The 14,109-nt window shown below is 41.3% G+C and overlaps 1 protein-coding gene across 1 annotated transcript in view; it reads left to right on the top strand.

The window, feature by feature from the left end:
* Positions 1-14,109, top strand: part of mrrf (mitochondrial ribosome recycling factor) — a 51,649-nt gene that overhangs the window by 1,069 nt on the left and 36,471 nt on the right. The window lies entirely within an intron of this gene.

Here is a 14,109-nt window from a genome sequence, read left to right as displayed (position 1 = left end):
TTCCTATGTCTTGTGGTCTTATCTGAACTTTGCTTCCCAGAATGTTACTTGGGTCTCTAGATTAATAGCTGAAAATGTGTTGCTGGTTAAAGCACAGCAAGTCAGGCAGCATCCAAGGAACAGGAAATTCGACGTTTCGGGCATAAGCCCTTCATCAGGAGTGAAGAAATCTCTAGATTAATAGTCAACTGATAATACCACTAGGCCATCACCTCCCTTGTAACGAATAAAATCAGAAGTAACACAACACCAGCTCATAGTCCAATAGATTTATCTGAAATCACAAGCTTTTGGAGGACTGCTTCTTCATCAGGTGAAGTATGGGGAAGCGTACAGACACAGAATTTATAGGTAGAGAGATAATTGCAAAATAATTCCAAGAGTAATTAATAGTGTCAAAAGGTAATGCAAGTGGTGTGAGTGGCGTGTCAACAGGCTGAATAACAAGTCTTGTTATTGACACTCCACTCACACCAGTTGTACCATCTTTTGACACTCTTAATTACTCTTGGAATTATCTTGCAGTTATCTCTCCATCTTTTCATTCTATCCCTGTGTGCTTCCCTCCATTTCACCTGATGAAGGAGCAGCCCTCCGAAAGCTTGTGATTTCAAATAATCCTGTTAGACCATGAGACATAGGAGCAGAAATTAGGCCAATCAGACCATCGGGTCTGCTCTGCCATTCAATCATGGCTTGTAAGTTTCTCAACTCCATACTCCCGCTTTCTCCCCTTAACCCTTGATACTCAAGAATGTTTCTATCTCGGTTTTAAATATACTGAATGACCTGGCCTCCACAGCCTTCTGTAACAACAAATTCCATAGATTCAGCACTCTCTGGCTGAAGAAGTTTCTCCTTATCTCTGTTCTAAAAGCTCTTCCCTTTACTCTAAGCCTATGCCTTTGGGCCCCAGTGTCTCCTACCAATGGAAGCATCTTCCCAACATCTATTCTGTATAGGCCATTCAGTATTCTGTATATTTCAATTAGATTCCTCCCTCATCCTTCTAAACTCCATCGAGTATAAACACAGAGTCCTCAAACATTCCTCTTATGTTAAGCTTTTCATTCCTGGGATCATTCTCGTGAACCTCCTCTGAACATAATTCAGGGCCAGTACATCCATCCTGAGCTATGGGGACTAAAGCTGCCCACAGTACCCCAAATGTGGTCTGATCAGAGCCTTATTGAGCCTCAGTAGTACATTCCTCCTTTTATATTCAAGTTCTCTCAAAATAAATGCCATTGTTGCATTTGCCTTCCTAACTACTGACTCAACTTGCAAGTTTACCTAGAGAGAATTCTGGGCTAGAACTCCCAAATCTCTTTGCACTTGAGTTATAAATTTTTTGCCCATTTAGACAGTAGTTTATTTCTCTATTCTTCCTACCAAAGTGCATAACCTCACACTTCCCCAAGTTGTATTCCGTTTGTCACTTCTTTGCTATCTTAACCTGTCCAAATCCATCTGCAGTCTCCCCATCACCTCAATGCTACCTGTCCATCTTCCTATCTTTGTAATGTCTGCAAATTTATTCAGCATATCCTCAATTCCTTCATCTAGATGATTAATATATAAAAGTGAAAAGTTGTGGTCCCAACACTGAGCTTTGCAGAACACCACTTGTCACTGGCTGCCATCCTGAGAAGGACCTGGTCATCCCTACTGTCTTTCTGCCAGATAGGATCTAGATTAGCACGATGCTGAAAAAGCACAGCAGGTCAGGCAGCATCTGAGGAGCAGGAAAATCGATGTTTCGGGCAAAAGCCCTTCATCCGGCCTTTCTGCCAGATAGCCAAGCATCTATCAATGCTATCACCTTGCCTCTGACTCCAAGGGCCCTTATCTTACTCGGTAGCTTCCCGTGAGGCACCTTGTCAAAGGCCTTCTTGAAGTCTAGGTAGATAACATCCATAGGCTCTCCTTGGTCTAATCTGCTTGTTATTTCCTCAAAGAATTCTAGCAGATTTGTCAGGCATGACCACCTGTTGATGAAACCATGCTGACTCTGCCCTATTTTATCATACGCTTCCAAGTATTCAGAAATCTTATCCTTCACAATGGATTCCAAAATCTTACCCATAACAGAGATTAGGCTAATTTGTCTGAAATTTATCGTCTTTTATCGCCCCTAAACAGGGGTATCATGTTAGTGATTTTTCCAGTCCTCTGGGACTCTCCCTGATTCTAGCGATTCCTGAAAGATCACTAGTAACACCTCATTACTTCTTCAGCTATCTTCCTTCGAACTCTGGGATATAGTCCATCTCGTCCATGTGATTTATCCACGTTCGGACCATTGTTTTTCTAGCACCTTCTCCTTGGTGATGGTGACCATACTCAGCTCTGCCCCCTCACTCTCTTGAATTTGAATTTTTGGGATATTACATGTGTCTTCCACCGTGAAGACTGACACAAATTGATTATTCAGTTCCTCAGTCATTTTCTTGTTCCCTACTACTATCCCTCCACTACTATTTTGCCCTTTATACGTGTAAACAAACTGTTACAGTCTTACTCTATATTACTGGCTAGCTTACCCTCTTTATTTCTTTTTCTGTTTCCCTCTGTTGGTCTTTGTAAGCATCCCAGTCCTCCGGTTTCCCACTGCCTTTCGCCACATTTCTCTTTTGGTTTTATGCTATCCCTGACTTCCCTGGTCAGCCATGGTTGCTTCATCCTCCCTGTACCATGGTTCTTTTTCCTAGGGATGAATTCCTGCTGTTGGACTATAACCTGATGTGTGACTTCTGACTTTGTCCACCCAGTCCAACACCTCCACATTACTGTGAGTAATGAAGAGGATTATGTGTATTAAATAATCGTAGTACTGAGCAAAGATTAAGGAAGTTAATCTGTTTGGCAGAGACTTTACCATTGTGAAGTTGATTTTTAATAAAGATGAAGCTACATTTTTCACTAATGGAGAATTCCAACATCCAAGACACAAATTTAAAAGTTAGGAGAAAAGAGATTTGCTTGTTCTTTGGAGAATAAACTGATTGCAAAATTTTATTTGAAATAGGACAGATTTATTAAGATGCTTTTTTCCTTTTCCTTGTCCCTAAATCTCTTCTTCATATTTATGCATCTATTTATGAGCGTCTTGTAAAATGTCCTAGACATGTTTTCCACAGAGGAAATTATAACATTAGTTAGTATCCTAATGGGACAGTGCTTTAATTTGTGAAACACGGCGTATGAGTACAAGTCCTTTCTTTCAGGGACATCCATTTTTCTGTAAGTTCCAGATCCGAGATCTGATTTGGATGTTCTTCCAGATCCGATTGAAAACTTAGCAGTTAATGAAGCAGAAGGACTGCATGATGCAGTTGATATTGGCCTCTGATGTCTTAGAATAGTCCAGTTAACCTAAGTCTACATTTTTCTAGTCATGGATTCAGAATAAAATATAATACAAGTAATTTTAAGCAGCTCACCAAAGCCAATGATATAAAGGCATTGAATAATCTATGGCTCGGAAGGAAGACATTTGGTCCATCAAGTCCGTACAAACTCTAAAGCAAACCAGTCAGATTTGTTCTTGTACTTTCTGTTCAGCCTCACAAGTTTATTTTCTTTTCAAAGTATTAATTAACTCCTCTTCTGCACCCTTGTGGACAATGGGTTTCAGATCATTACTACTCACTGTCTTTAAAAAGAATCTTATTCTCAATTTTATTTTTTACCCTTTGTTTTAAAATTATTTTAAAGAGATTTTTCATTATTTATTAAACAATGGAAGGGGCTGATACATAAATGTAACATCCCACAAGAGACAAAGATGGGCAACCAAAGCTTGAGCCCACTGGTTGATTAAACACAGAAATTTAAATATGACAGAAATAGAACTTCAAATTTTTTTGAAGGGTAACTTGTTAATGAATAATTTTTCTCACAAAATATATGGTAATTAAATAGTGCATTTATATGTTAAATGCAACTTTTTTATAAAATGAAATGTATATTCATATAAAACTGGTGGGCATGTTATTGTAATTGAAGGACACAAGGCTGATTCCAATATCAGGACTTTATTTTCAACGCAAGTTGGTACCTCTCTTATTCAACATTCTCTAGACTGGCAGCAACAGTGCTTCCAGTTTGAATCATCCTCCAATCTCATTCCCTACAATACAGTTTTTAAGTACCATTTTAAAAAAGTTAGTATTTAGTAATATTAAGTGGTTTATTGCTACAGAGGGAATAGTCACTAGTTACCAACATTTGCTAATAGTCATGGTTAGATCTGCACCTCCCTGTCACTCTCGGTACTCCACCGGGGATGCTGTCATTCTGAAGCACCTCCTTGAAATTGTCTCATCCTTCCGAGAATGTCACTGACCAAAATGGCCAGACGGAGCAGGCAGAAGGCCACATGCCGGGCTTCAGTCTCTGTTTGAGGGGAACGCACAGGGCTGCAGCCTTGGATAATGTGCTGGATATGTGACCTCCTGTTGTCTAGCATGTCCTCTGTTTGGCACAGACCTGGTCCCAAGGCTGGTACAATCTGTATTTTGCTAGGCCTTGTACTGAAGGTAGATTCTTGATAGGGAGTAAGGGAAAGTTTGTGAGAAGCCAATAAGCCTGTACACGTCCCAGCATTTAAATCTATGTGTAGGCAGAGCACATCTTAGCCTCTGATTTACAGAATGGTGAAATGGAAGATGATAGAGATAAAAAAAGCAAATAAAATATCAATTGAAAATAGACCTTTCCAACATTAATCAAAAATATCTAATTACAGGAACCATACTTCCTGTGTTAGATAGAACTGAAATAATCTTTATTTCTGGTATTTAAGTTACTGGGTTTTGTTTTGTTAATTCAAAATATAGTTTCCAATAGAATAAAGCATCCAGTTATTATGATGCATATTGCTTGATGTTTGTCCATTAATGACTTCAATCATGGCACTGATGCAGTAACCTGCACCTGTATCATTAATGTCATCTAGAGTTTGACAAGCTGAATTTATTTTCCATTAAACTAGACTTCAAAAGATAAAAGGAATGCAAAACCACTTTACTTCTAATTTTTTTAGTGGTCAGCAGTGGCTGTATTAAGTGAGGCTTCATTTTGATTTCATACAAATGTTTCTTGTATAAAATTCTGTGGCAGAACTGAAAGAGGCTTAGCTCTTACAGTTGTCAGCTGCAGATTTTAATTCAATTTAAACATAATATAGCACTTCATATTAATTGGTTAGGGTCCATGTGCTTCAAGATTTTTGAAATTTAAAAAAATTGTTCTTTCTTTTCTCCTGCACCCTGGTACTGTTTTACATAGTACTGGCCATATTCTGATACTTTGCCAAAGCTTGGCTATGCAATCTAACAGGTCAGCCATCAAATGACAGTATTGGCAAACACATACATCTCCAGTCAGGCTGCTGTATTCCATTCAGCAATCATAAATTGTGGCTGATTTGCTCAATTTCTAGTTCAGTGTTACTTTCAATCGAACATTTATGGAACATTTAAATCTGTAATCTTAGCGGAAGTTGTATATGAACTGGGGGAGTCTTCATCTGAGTGTGGTTCAGAAGCAAGGATTCCACTTTTGAAACAAAGACTTCTGAAGTCTGCAATTTTTGAGAAGATTTGTAGCTCAGGTTGAGGTTCTGTTTGTAAGTTTGTTCACTGAGCTGGAAGGTTTGTTCTCGGATGTTTCATCACCATACTAGGTAACATCATCAGTGAGCCTCTGGTGAAGCGCTGGTGTTATGTCCAGCTTTCTATTTATGTGTCTTGATCTCTTAAGGTGGGTGATATCATTTCCAGTTCTTTTTCTCAGACAATGGTAGATGGGGCCCAAATCGATGTGTTTATTAATGGAGTTCCAGTTAGAATGCTAGGCCTCTAGGAATCTCTGTGCGTGTCTCTGTTTAGCTCGTCCCATGATAGATGCATTGTCCCAGTCAAAGTGATGTCCTTCTTCATCTGTATGTAAGGATACAACTGATAGTGGGTCATATCTTTTGGTGGCTAGTTGGTGTTGGTGTTGGCCTGTATATCCGATGTAATGTTTATTACAGTCCTAGTAGGGTATTTTGTAAATGACATTCGTTTTGTTGGTTGTTTGTATAAGGTCCTTTTATGTCATCAGCCGCTGTTTAAGTGTGTTGGTAGGTTTGTGGGCTACCATGATGCCATGGGGTCTGAGTTGTCTGGAAGTCATTTACGAGATGTCTTTGATGTAAGGTAATGTGTCTAGGGTTTCTGGGCCTGTTATGTCTGCTTGTTTGGGTTTGTTGTTGAGAAATCAGCGGACTGTGTTTATTGGGTACCCGTTCTTCCAGAATATGCTGTGTAGGTATTTTTCTTCTGCTGTTTGCTGTTCGTGGGTGCTGCAGTGTGTCATGAGTCATTGAAATAATGTCCTGTTGCAGCTCAGTTTGTGGGTGTTGGAATAATTGCTTCTGTAGTTAAGTATTTATGAACCAAGGACACAAACACCAGACATTACCAACTTCATCAGTAAAGACAACATCCTCAAGCTAGTAGACCTGTGCCTCACCATCCACTTTATGTTTAATAACAAGACCTACAATCATTGGAACATCATAGGATCACCAATATCAGGGTTCCCAGCAGAAGCAGTAATGCACAGACTCGAACAAACAGCCCTTCCAACTATCTAAACCAAACTTTGGGTCCACGACATGTCTGACACCTTCAACATCACAAAACGGAAAAAATTAAAGAAAACCTACAACACCCTTACTAACACAAAATTCACAAAAGAGGAGGAGAATGACAACAGACTCTCATTCCAAGATGTCACAGTAGAACGAACAGTTAATGGAGAACTTCAAACCAGCATCTACAGGAAAACAACACACACAGACCAAATACGTAACTACTGTAGCAATTATCCCAACACCCAGAAACGGAGCTGTATCAGGACATTATTTCAATGAGCTACAACACAAAGCAGCACCCAGGAACTCCAGACAGCAGAAGAAAAATACCTACGCAGCGTATTCAGGAAGAACAGGTACTCAATAAACAGTCTACTGATTTCTCAACAACAAACTCAAACAAGCAGACACAACAGACCCAGAAACTCTAGCCACATTACCTTACATCAAAGACATGTCTGAAAAGACTTCCAGACTACTCAGACCCCTTGGCATCATGGTAGTTCACAAACCTACCAACACACTTAAACAGCGACTAATGAACCTCCAGGACCCTATACAAATAACCAGCAAAACAAATGTCATTTACAAAATACCATGCAAGAACTGTAATAAACAGGCAGAAAACTAGCAAGTCGGATACATAACACCAGCTATCCACCAAAAGACATGAACCAATATATCACAAGTATACTTACATATAGACGGAAGAAGGACACCACTTTGACTAGGACAACGCATCCATCGTAGGACAAGCTAAATAGAGACAAGCATGGGAATTCCTAGAGGCCTGGTATTCTAGTCAGAACTCCAGCAATAACCACATCAATTTGGACCTCATTTACGATTGTCTAAGGAAAAGAACCGGAAATGATATCACTCACCTTAAGAGACTAAGACACATAAATAGAAAGCGGGACATAACACCAGTGCTTCACCTGAGGCTCACTGATGATGTTACCTAGTCTGGTGATGAAATATCTGAAAACAAACCTTCCAGCTCAGTGAGTAAACGTACACCCACTTCTGAAGTCATTATATGATTTGTAGAGCAATGAACATTAGTTATCCATAAAGTAGAATTGTTATGTGACCAATCTGACTGTGAGCTTCAGAGTAAATTGGTTAGTGGCATGTTGGTCGTATATGGAGATTTAACAGAGAGCAGTATTTGTGGCTATACACTGTAACCCTGCTCACAGCCTACCATACATTTTCCTTCTACTGCTCAGTTATGGCACTCAGCTCAGAACATTGTGTATTTAAGTTTCAGTACAAAAATGCGATTGAACCGAAGGAGAGCTATCTTTGAGTCATAGAGTCATACATATGTACGACACGGAAACAGACCCTTCGGTCCAACTTGTCCATGCCGACCAGATATCCCAACCCAATCTAATCCCATCTGCTAGCACCTGGCCCATATCCCTCCAAACTCTTCTTATTCATATACCCATTTAGATGCCTTTTAAATGTTGCAATTGTACTGGCCTCCACCACTTCCTCTGGCATCTCATTCAATAGACATACCACCCTCTGAGTGAAAAGTTGCCCCTTAGGTCTCTTTTATATCTTTCCCCTCTCACCCTAAACCTATGCCCTCTAGTTCTGGACTCCCACACCCCAGGGAAAATACTTTGTCTATTTATCCTATCCATGCCCCTCATGATTTTATAAACCTCCTATATAATCATTTGGACGGATATGGGCCGGGTGCTGGCATTTGGGACTAGATTAGGTTGGAATATCTTGTCGACGTGGGCGGGTTGGACCGAAGGGTCTGTTTCCATGCTGTACATCTCTGTGACTCTATGACACCCCTCTGCCTCTGACACTCCAGGGAAAACAGCCCTAGCCTGTTCAATCTCTGCCAACAGCTCAAATCCTGCAACCCTGGCAATATTCTTGTAAATCTTTTCTGAACTCTTCCAAATTTCGCAACATCTTTCTGATAGGAAGGAGACCAGATTGCACGCAATATTCCAACTGTGGCCCAACCAATGTCCTGTACAGTTGCAACATGACGTCCCAACCCCTCCCAACTCAATACTCTGACCAATAAAGGAAAGCATACCAAACGCCTTCTTCACTATCCTATCCTGCGACTCCACTTTCAAGGAGCTATGAGCCTGCACTACAAGGTTTCTTTGTTCAGCAAGACTCCCTAGGACCTTACCATTAGATGTATAACAACTACTAAGATTTGCTTTCCCAAAATGTAGCACATCACATTTATCTAAATTAAAATGCATCTGCCACTCCTCAGCCCATTGGCTCATCTGATCCAGATCCAGTTGTAATCTGAAGTAACTTTCTTCGCTGTCCAAGACATCTCCAATTTTGGTGTCATCAGCAAACTTACTAACTATACCTCTTATGTTCACATCCAAATCATTTATATTAATGATAAAAAGTAGTGGACCCCCAGCACTGTTCCTTGTGGCACTCCATTGATCTCAAGCCTCCAGTGAAAAACAATCCTGCACCACCACCCTCTGTCTTTTACCATTGAGCCAGTTCTGTATCCAATTAGCGAGTTCTCCCTGTATTCCATGAGATCTAACCTTGCTTACCAGTCTCCCATGGGGAACCTTGTCGAATGCCTACTGAAGTCCGTATAGATCACATCTACCACTCTGCCTTCATCAATCTTCTTTGTTTCATATTGGAGTTAATTAGTTTTAGATGAGAAATTGAATTAAGACCAGGTCTGTCTGTATAGGATGAATTAGAAGATACTATGACCTTTTAAAAAAAAGAGCAAGGGGCCCTCCTAATGTCTTTGCCTACACTCAACCCTCAACCAACACTATCCAAAATATACATTAATTTGTAATTTTTTGTTGCTATACATAAGTTAGCTTTCATGATTACTGATATGGATGTGATTGCACTTCAGAACAAATTTATTAGTTGGACATAACAAAAACCAAATAAATGCAAATATGTAGAAAAAAGCACATGGTTAATTAGCTGCTGCATTGTAAAAGCTCAGTGACTCTCAAGTTCATAGGTATGAATGAGCAGGAGTATGTGGTGTGGAACTATCTGATTTTGAAAGGTTATTCCTCCTTGTGCTCAGATGTGTTCTCACTTATCCCATGATAGCAGTACTGAACCCATTCCAGTGGGTTCCTATTTTCTAATGGAAAAGTGAATTTATTTCCTAAATACAGAAATGGGGAGATGGTGGTGCAGTGGTAATGTCAGTGGACTAGTACTCCAGAGGCTCAGATTAATATCCTGGAGACCTAGGTTTAAATCCCAACACTGCAGCTGATAGAAACTAAATTAAGTTCATAAAAATAACAAAGATTAAATTCAAAGGCCATCTTGGTAATCAGAATATGAAACTATCATCACTTGACATAAAAACCCATCCAGTCCATTCTTTAGGGAAGGAAATCAGCTATCCTTACTTGGTCCGGCCTAGATGTGAGCTGAAAATGTGTTGCTGGAAAAGCGCAGCAGGTCAGGCAGCATCCAAGGAACAGGAAATTTGCCCGAAACGTCAAATTTCCTGTTCCTTGGATGCTGCCTGACCTGCTGCACTTTTCCAGCGACACTTTTTCAGCTCTGACCTCCAGCATCTGCAGACCTCACTTTCTCTCCGGCCTAGATGTGACTCCAGATCTACAGTCAAGTGATAACTCTCAACTCTCCTCAACCTGGGGAAGGTGGGACCTCTATAAAAAGGATGGGCTACACCTGAACCTGAGGGGCACCAGTATCCTTGGGGGGAGGTTTGCTAGTGCTCTTTGGGAGGGTTTAAACTAACTCCGCGGGGGCATGGGAACCAGGACTGTAGCTTTAGGGTACAGGACCTTGAGTGTAGGGAGGTTAGGAATAATGCAGCGATCTCTAAGGAGGGTGCCTGTAACCAGAAGGGTGGATTGAAGTGTGTATACTTCAATGCCAGAAGTATAAGGAATAAGGTAGGTGAACTTGCAGCGTGGGTTGGTACCTGGGACTTCGATGTTGTGGCCATTACAGAGACGTGGGTAGAACAGGGACAAGAATGGCTGTTGCACGTTCCAGGGTTCAAATGTTTTAGTAGGATCAGACATGGGGGTAAAAAAGGGGGAGGCTTGGCATTACTTGTCAAAGATAGTATCACAGCAGTGGAATGGACGATGGAAGAGGACTTGCCATCTGAGGTAGTTTGGGCTGAGGTTAGAAATAGGAAAGGTGAGGTCACCCTGTTAGGTGTTTTCTACAGGCCTCCTAATAGTCCTAGAGAAGTAGAGGATAATATTGCGAGGATGATTCAGGAAAAGAGTGAAGGTAGCAGGGTGGTTGTTATGGGGGACTTTAACTTCCCAGATATTGACTGGGAGAGCTATAGCTCGAGTTCATTAGATGGGTCGGTGTTTGTACAATGTGTGCAGGAGGGTTTCCTGACACAATATGTCGACAGGCCAACAAGAGGGGAGGCTATATTGGATTTGGTTCTAGGTAATGAACCAGGCCAGGTGTTAGACTTGGAGGTAGGTGAGCACTTCGGGGACAGTGACCACAACTCGGTGACTTTTACTTTAGTGATGGAGAGGGATAATCGTGCGCCGCAGGGCAAGAGTTATAGCTGGGGGCAGGGAAATTATGATGCAGTGAGGCATGACTTAGGATGTGTGGATTGGAAAAACAGGCTTCAAGAGAAGAACACTAATGAGATGTGGGGATTGTTCAAGGAGCAGCTACTGCGTGTCCTCGATAGGTATGTACCAGTCAGGCATGGTGTAAAGGGCCTTGTGAGGCAGCCGTGGTTTAGTAAGGAATTGGAGTCCCTTGTGAAAGGGAAGAAGGCGGCATATGTAAAGATGAGGCGTGAAGGTTCAGTAGGGGCGATTGAGAGTTATAAGGTAGCCAGGAAGGAGCTAAAGAGGGAGCTAAGAGAAGCGAGAAGGGGACATGAAAAGTCTTTAGCTGGTAGGATTAGGGAAAACCCAAAGGCTTTCTATAGGTATGTCAAGAATAAAAGGATGACTAGGGTAGGTATCGGTCCAGTCAAGGATAGTAGTGGGAAGTTGTGTGTGGAGGCGGAGGAGATTGGAGAGACATTAAATCAGTACTTTTCATCAGTATTCACTCAGGAACAGGACACTGTTGCTGATGTGAATATGGAATCACAAATAATTAGAATGGATGCCCTGGAAATATGCAGGGAAGAGGTTTTGGGAATATTGGAAAGGATGAATATAGATAAGTCTCCTGGGCCTGATGGCATTTACCCCAGGATCCTATGGGAAGCTAGGGAGGAGATAGCAGAGCCATTGGCCTGGATTTTTATGTCGTCATTGTCTACGGGAATAGTACCAGAGGACTGGAGGATAGCGAATGTGGTCCCATTGTTCAAGAAAGGGAGTAGGGATAGCCCTAGTAACTATAGGCCAGTGAGTCTGACTTCAGTGGTGGGCAAAGTCTTAGAGAGAATGGTAAGGGATAAGATTTATGAACATCTGGGTAGGAATAACGTGATCAGGGATAGCCAGCATGGTTTTGTGAAGGGCAGGTCGTGCCTCACAAACCTTATTGAGTTCTTTGAGAAGGTGACCAAGGAAGTGGACGAGGGTAAAGCAGTAGATGTTGTGTATATGGATTTTAGTAAGGCGTTCGATAAGGTTCCCCATGGTAGGCTAATGTTAAAACTACGGAGGTATGGCATTGAGGATACATTAGAGGTTTGGATTAGGAATTGGCTGGCTGGAAGGAGACAGAGGGTAGTAGTTGATGGATTATGTTCATCTTGGAGCGCAGTTACTAGCGGTGTACCACAAGGATCTGTTTTGGGACCATTGCTTTTTGTTATCTTTATAAATGATCTAGAGGAAGGACTTGAAAGCTGGGTAAGCAAGTTTGCGGATGACACAAAAGTCGGTGGAGTTGTGGATAGTGAGGAAGGAAGTGGTAGGTTACAGCAGGATATAGATAAGTTGCAGAGCTGGACGGAAATGTGGCAAATGGAATTCAATGTAGCTAAGTGCGAAGTCGTTCACTTTGGTAGGAATAACAAGATGATGGATTACTGGGCTAATGGTAGGCTACTTGGTAGTGTGGATGAGCAGAGGGATCTTGGTGTCCATGTACACAGATCTCTGAAAGTTGCCACCCAGGTAAATAGTGCTGTGAGGAAGGCATATGGTGTACTGGGCTTTATTGGCAGAGGAATTGAGTTCCGGAGTCCTGAGGTCATGTTGCAGTTGTATAAGACTCTGGTGAGGCCTCATCTGGAGTATTGTGTGCAGTTTTGGTCGCCATACTATAGGAAGGATGTGGAAGCTTTAGAACGAGTGCAGAGGAGGTTTACCAGGATGTTGCCTGGAATGGTAGGAAAATCTTATGAGGAAAGGCTGAGGCACTTGGGGCTGTTCTCATTGGAGAAGAGAAGGTTTAGGGGAGATCTGATAGAAGTGTATAAGATGATTAGGGGTTTAGATAGGGTAGATACTAAGAACCTTTTACCGCTAATGGAGTCAGGTGTTACTAGGGGACATAGCTTTAAATTAAGGGGTGGTAGGTATAGGACAGATGTTAGGGGTAGATTCTTCACACAGCGGGTTGTGAGTTCATGGAATGCCCTGCCCGTATCAGTGGTGAACTCTCCTTCTTTATGGTCATTTAAGAGGGCATTGGATAGGCATTTGGAAGTTATTGGGCTAGTATAGGTTAGGTAGGATTCGGTCGGCGCAACATCGAGGGCCGAAGGGCCTGTACTGCGCTGTATCCTTCTATGTTCTATGTTCTATGTAAGCCATTCAAGGGCTGTTCAGGATAGGCAATAAATATGGCCTTTCTAGTATTGCCCACATCCCATGAGAGAAACCATTTAAAAAATATGAACAACAGATATGTTTATTAGTCAGACATCTTTTTGTTGGAAAGGTACTGCATAGAGGCTTAATACAGCTGTAATTCTTGTAATTGTAAAGGATGATCCAGTCTTTGTAAATATCTGTAAAATAGCGTATAACACCGTGCATAGCTGAATCAGTGGTTGTGATGTATGTGACGGTACCAAATACTGCTATATACCATTTCTCACATTTACATCCTTCTTAAAGTGCAACACCAGCACTGCATACAGTACTCCAGCTGAGGTCTAATTAGTATTCTAGACAACTTAGTGCCTACATAGCTTGGATGTTGCCAGGAAAAAAACATAATGCAAGTGATTTTGTTATCTGAGGATGCTGTTCTCATGCAGTTCTTCAGCCCTATGGGAATACTGATAGGGATTTCTTCCTTCCCAAGTTTGTAAACCTTGTCCTAAACAACAGTCATCAAAATTCTGGAAAGATTTCATGTTGGACAGATTTGAATGGCAATAATATAAGGGGAGAAAAGGATGTTCAAAGAAATGTCTGCTGTCAGTGCAGTAGAACAAAACTTCCCAGTTTTAAAACATATGGTGATCCCATTTTTATGCTAGAAAATTGCCATGGCATGACCTCAGAGTCAGAAGCAAA

Source organism: Hemiscyllium ocellatum, chromosome 21 (genome assembly GCF_020745735.1).
Source record: "Hemiscyllium ocellatum isolate sHemOce1 chromosome 21, sHemOce1.pat.X.cur, whole genome shotgun sequence".
Lineage (NCBI taxonomy): Eukaryota > Metazoa > Chordata > Chondrichthyes > Orectolobiformes > Hemiscylliidae > Hemiscyllium > Hemiscyllium ocellatum.
The sequence above is the reverse complement of the archived record's forward strand: the minus strand, read 5'-3'. Positions and strand labels throughout refer to the sequence as shown.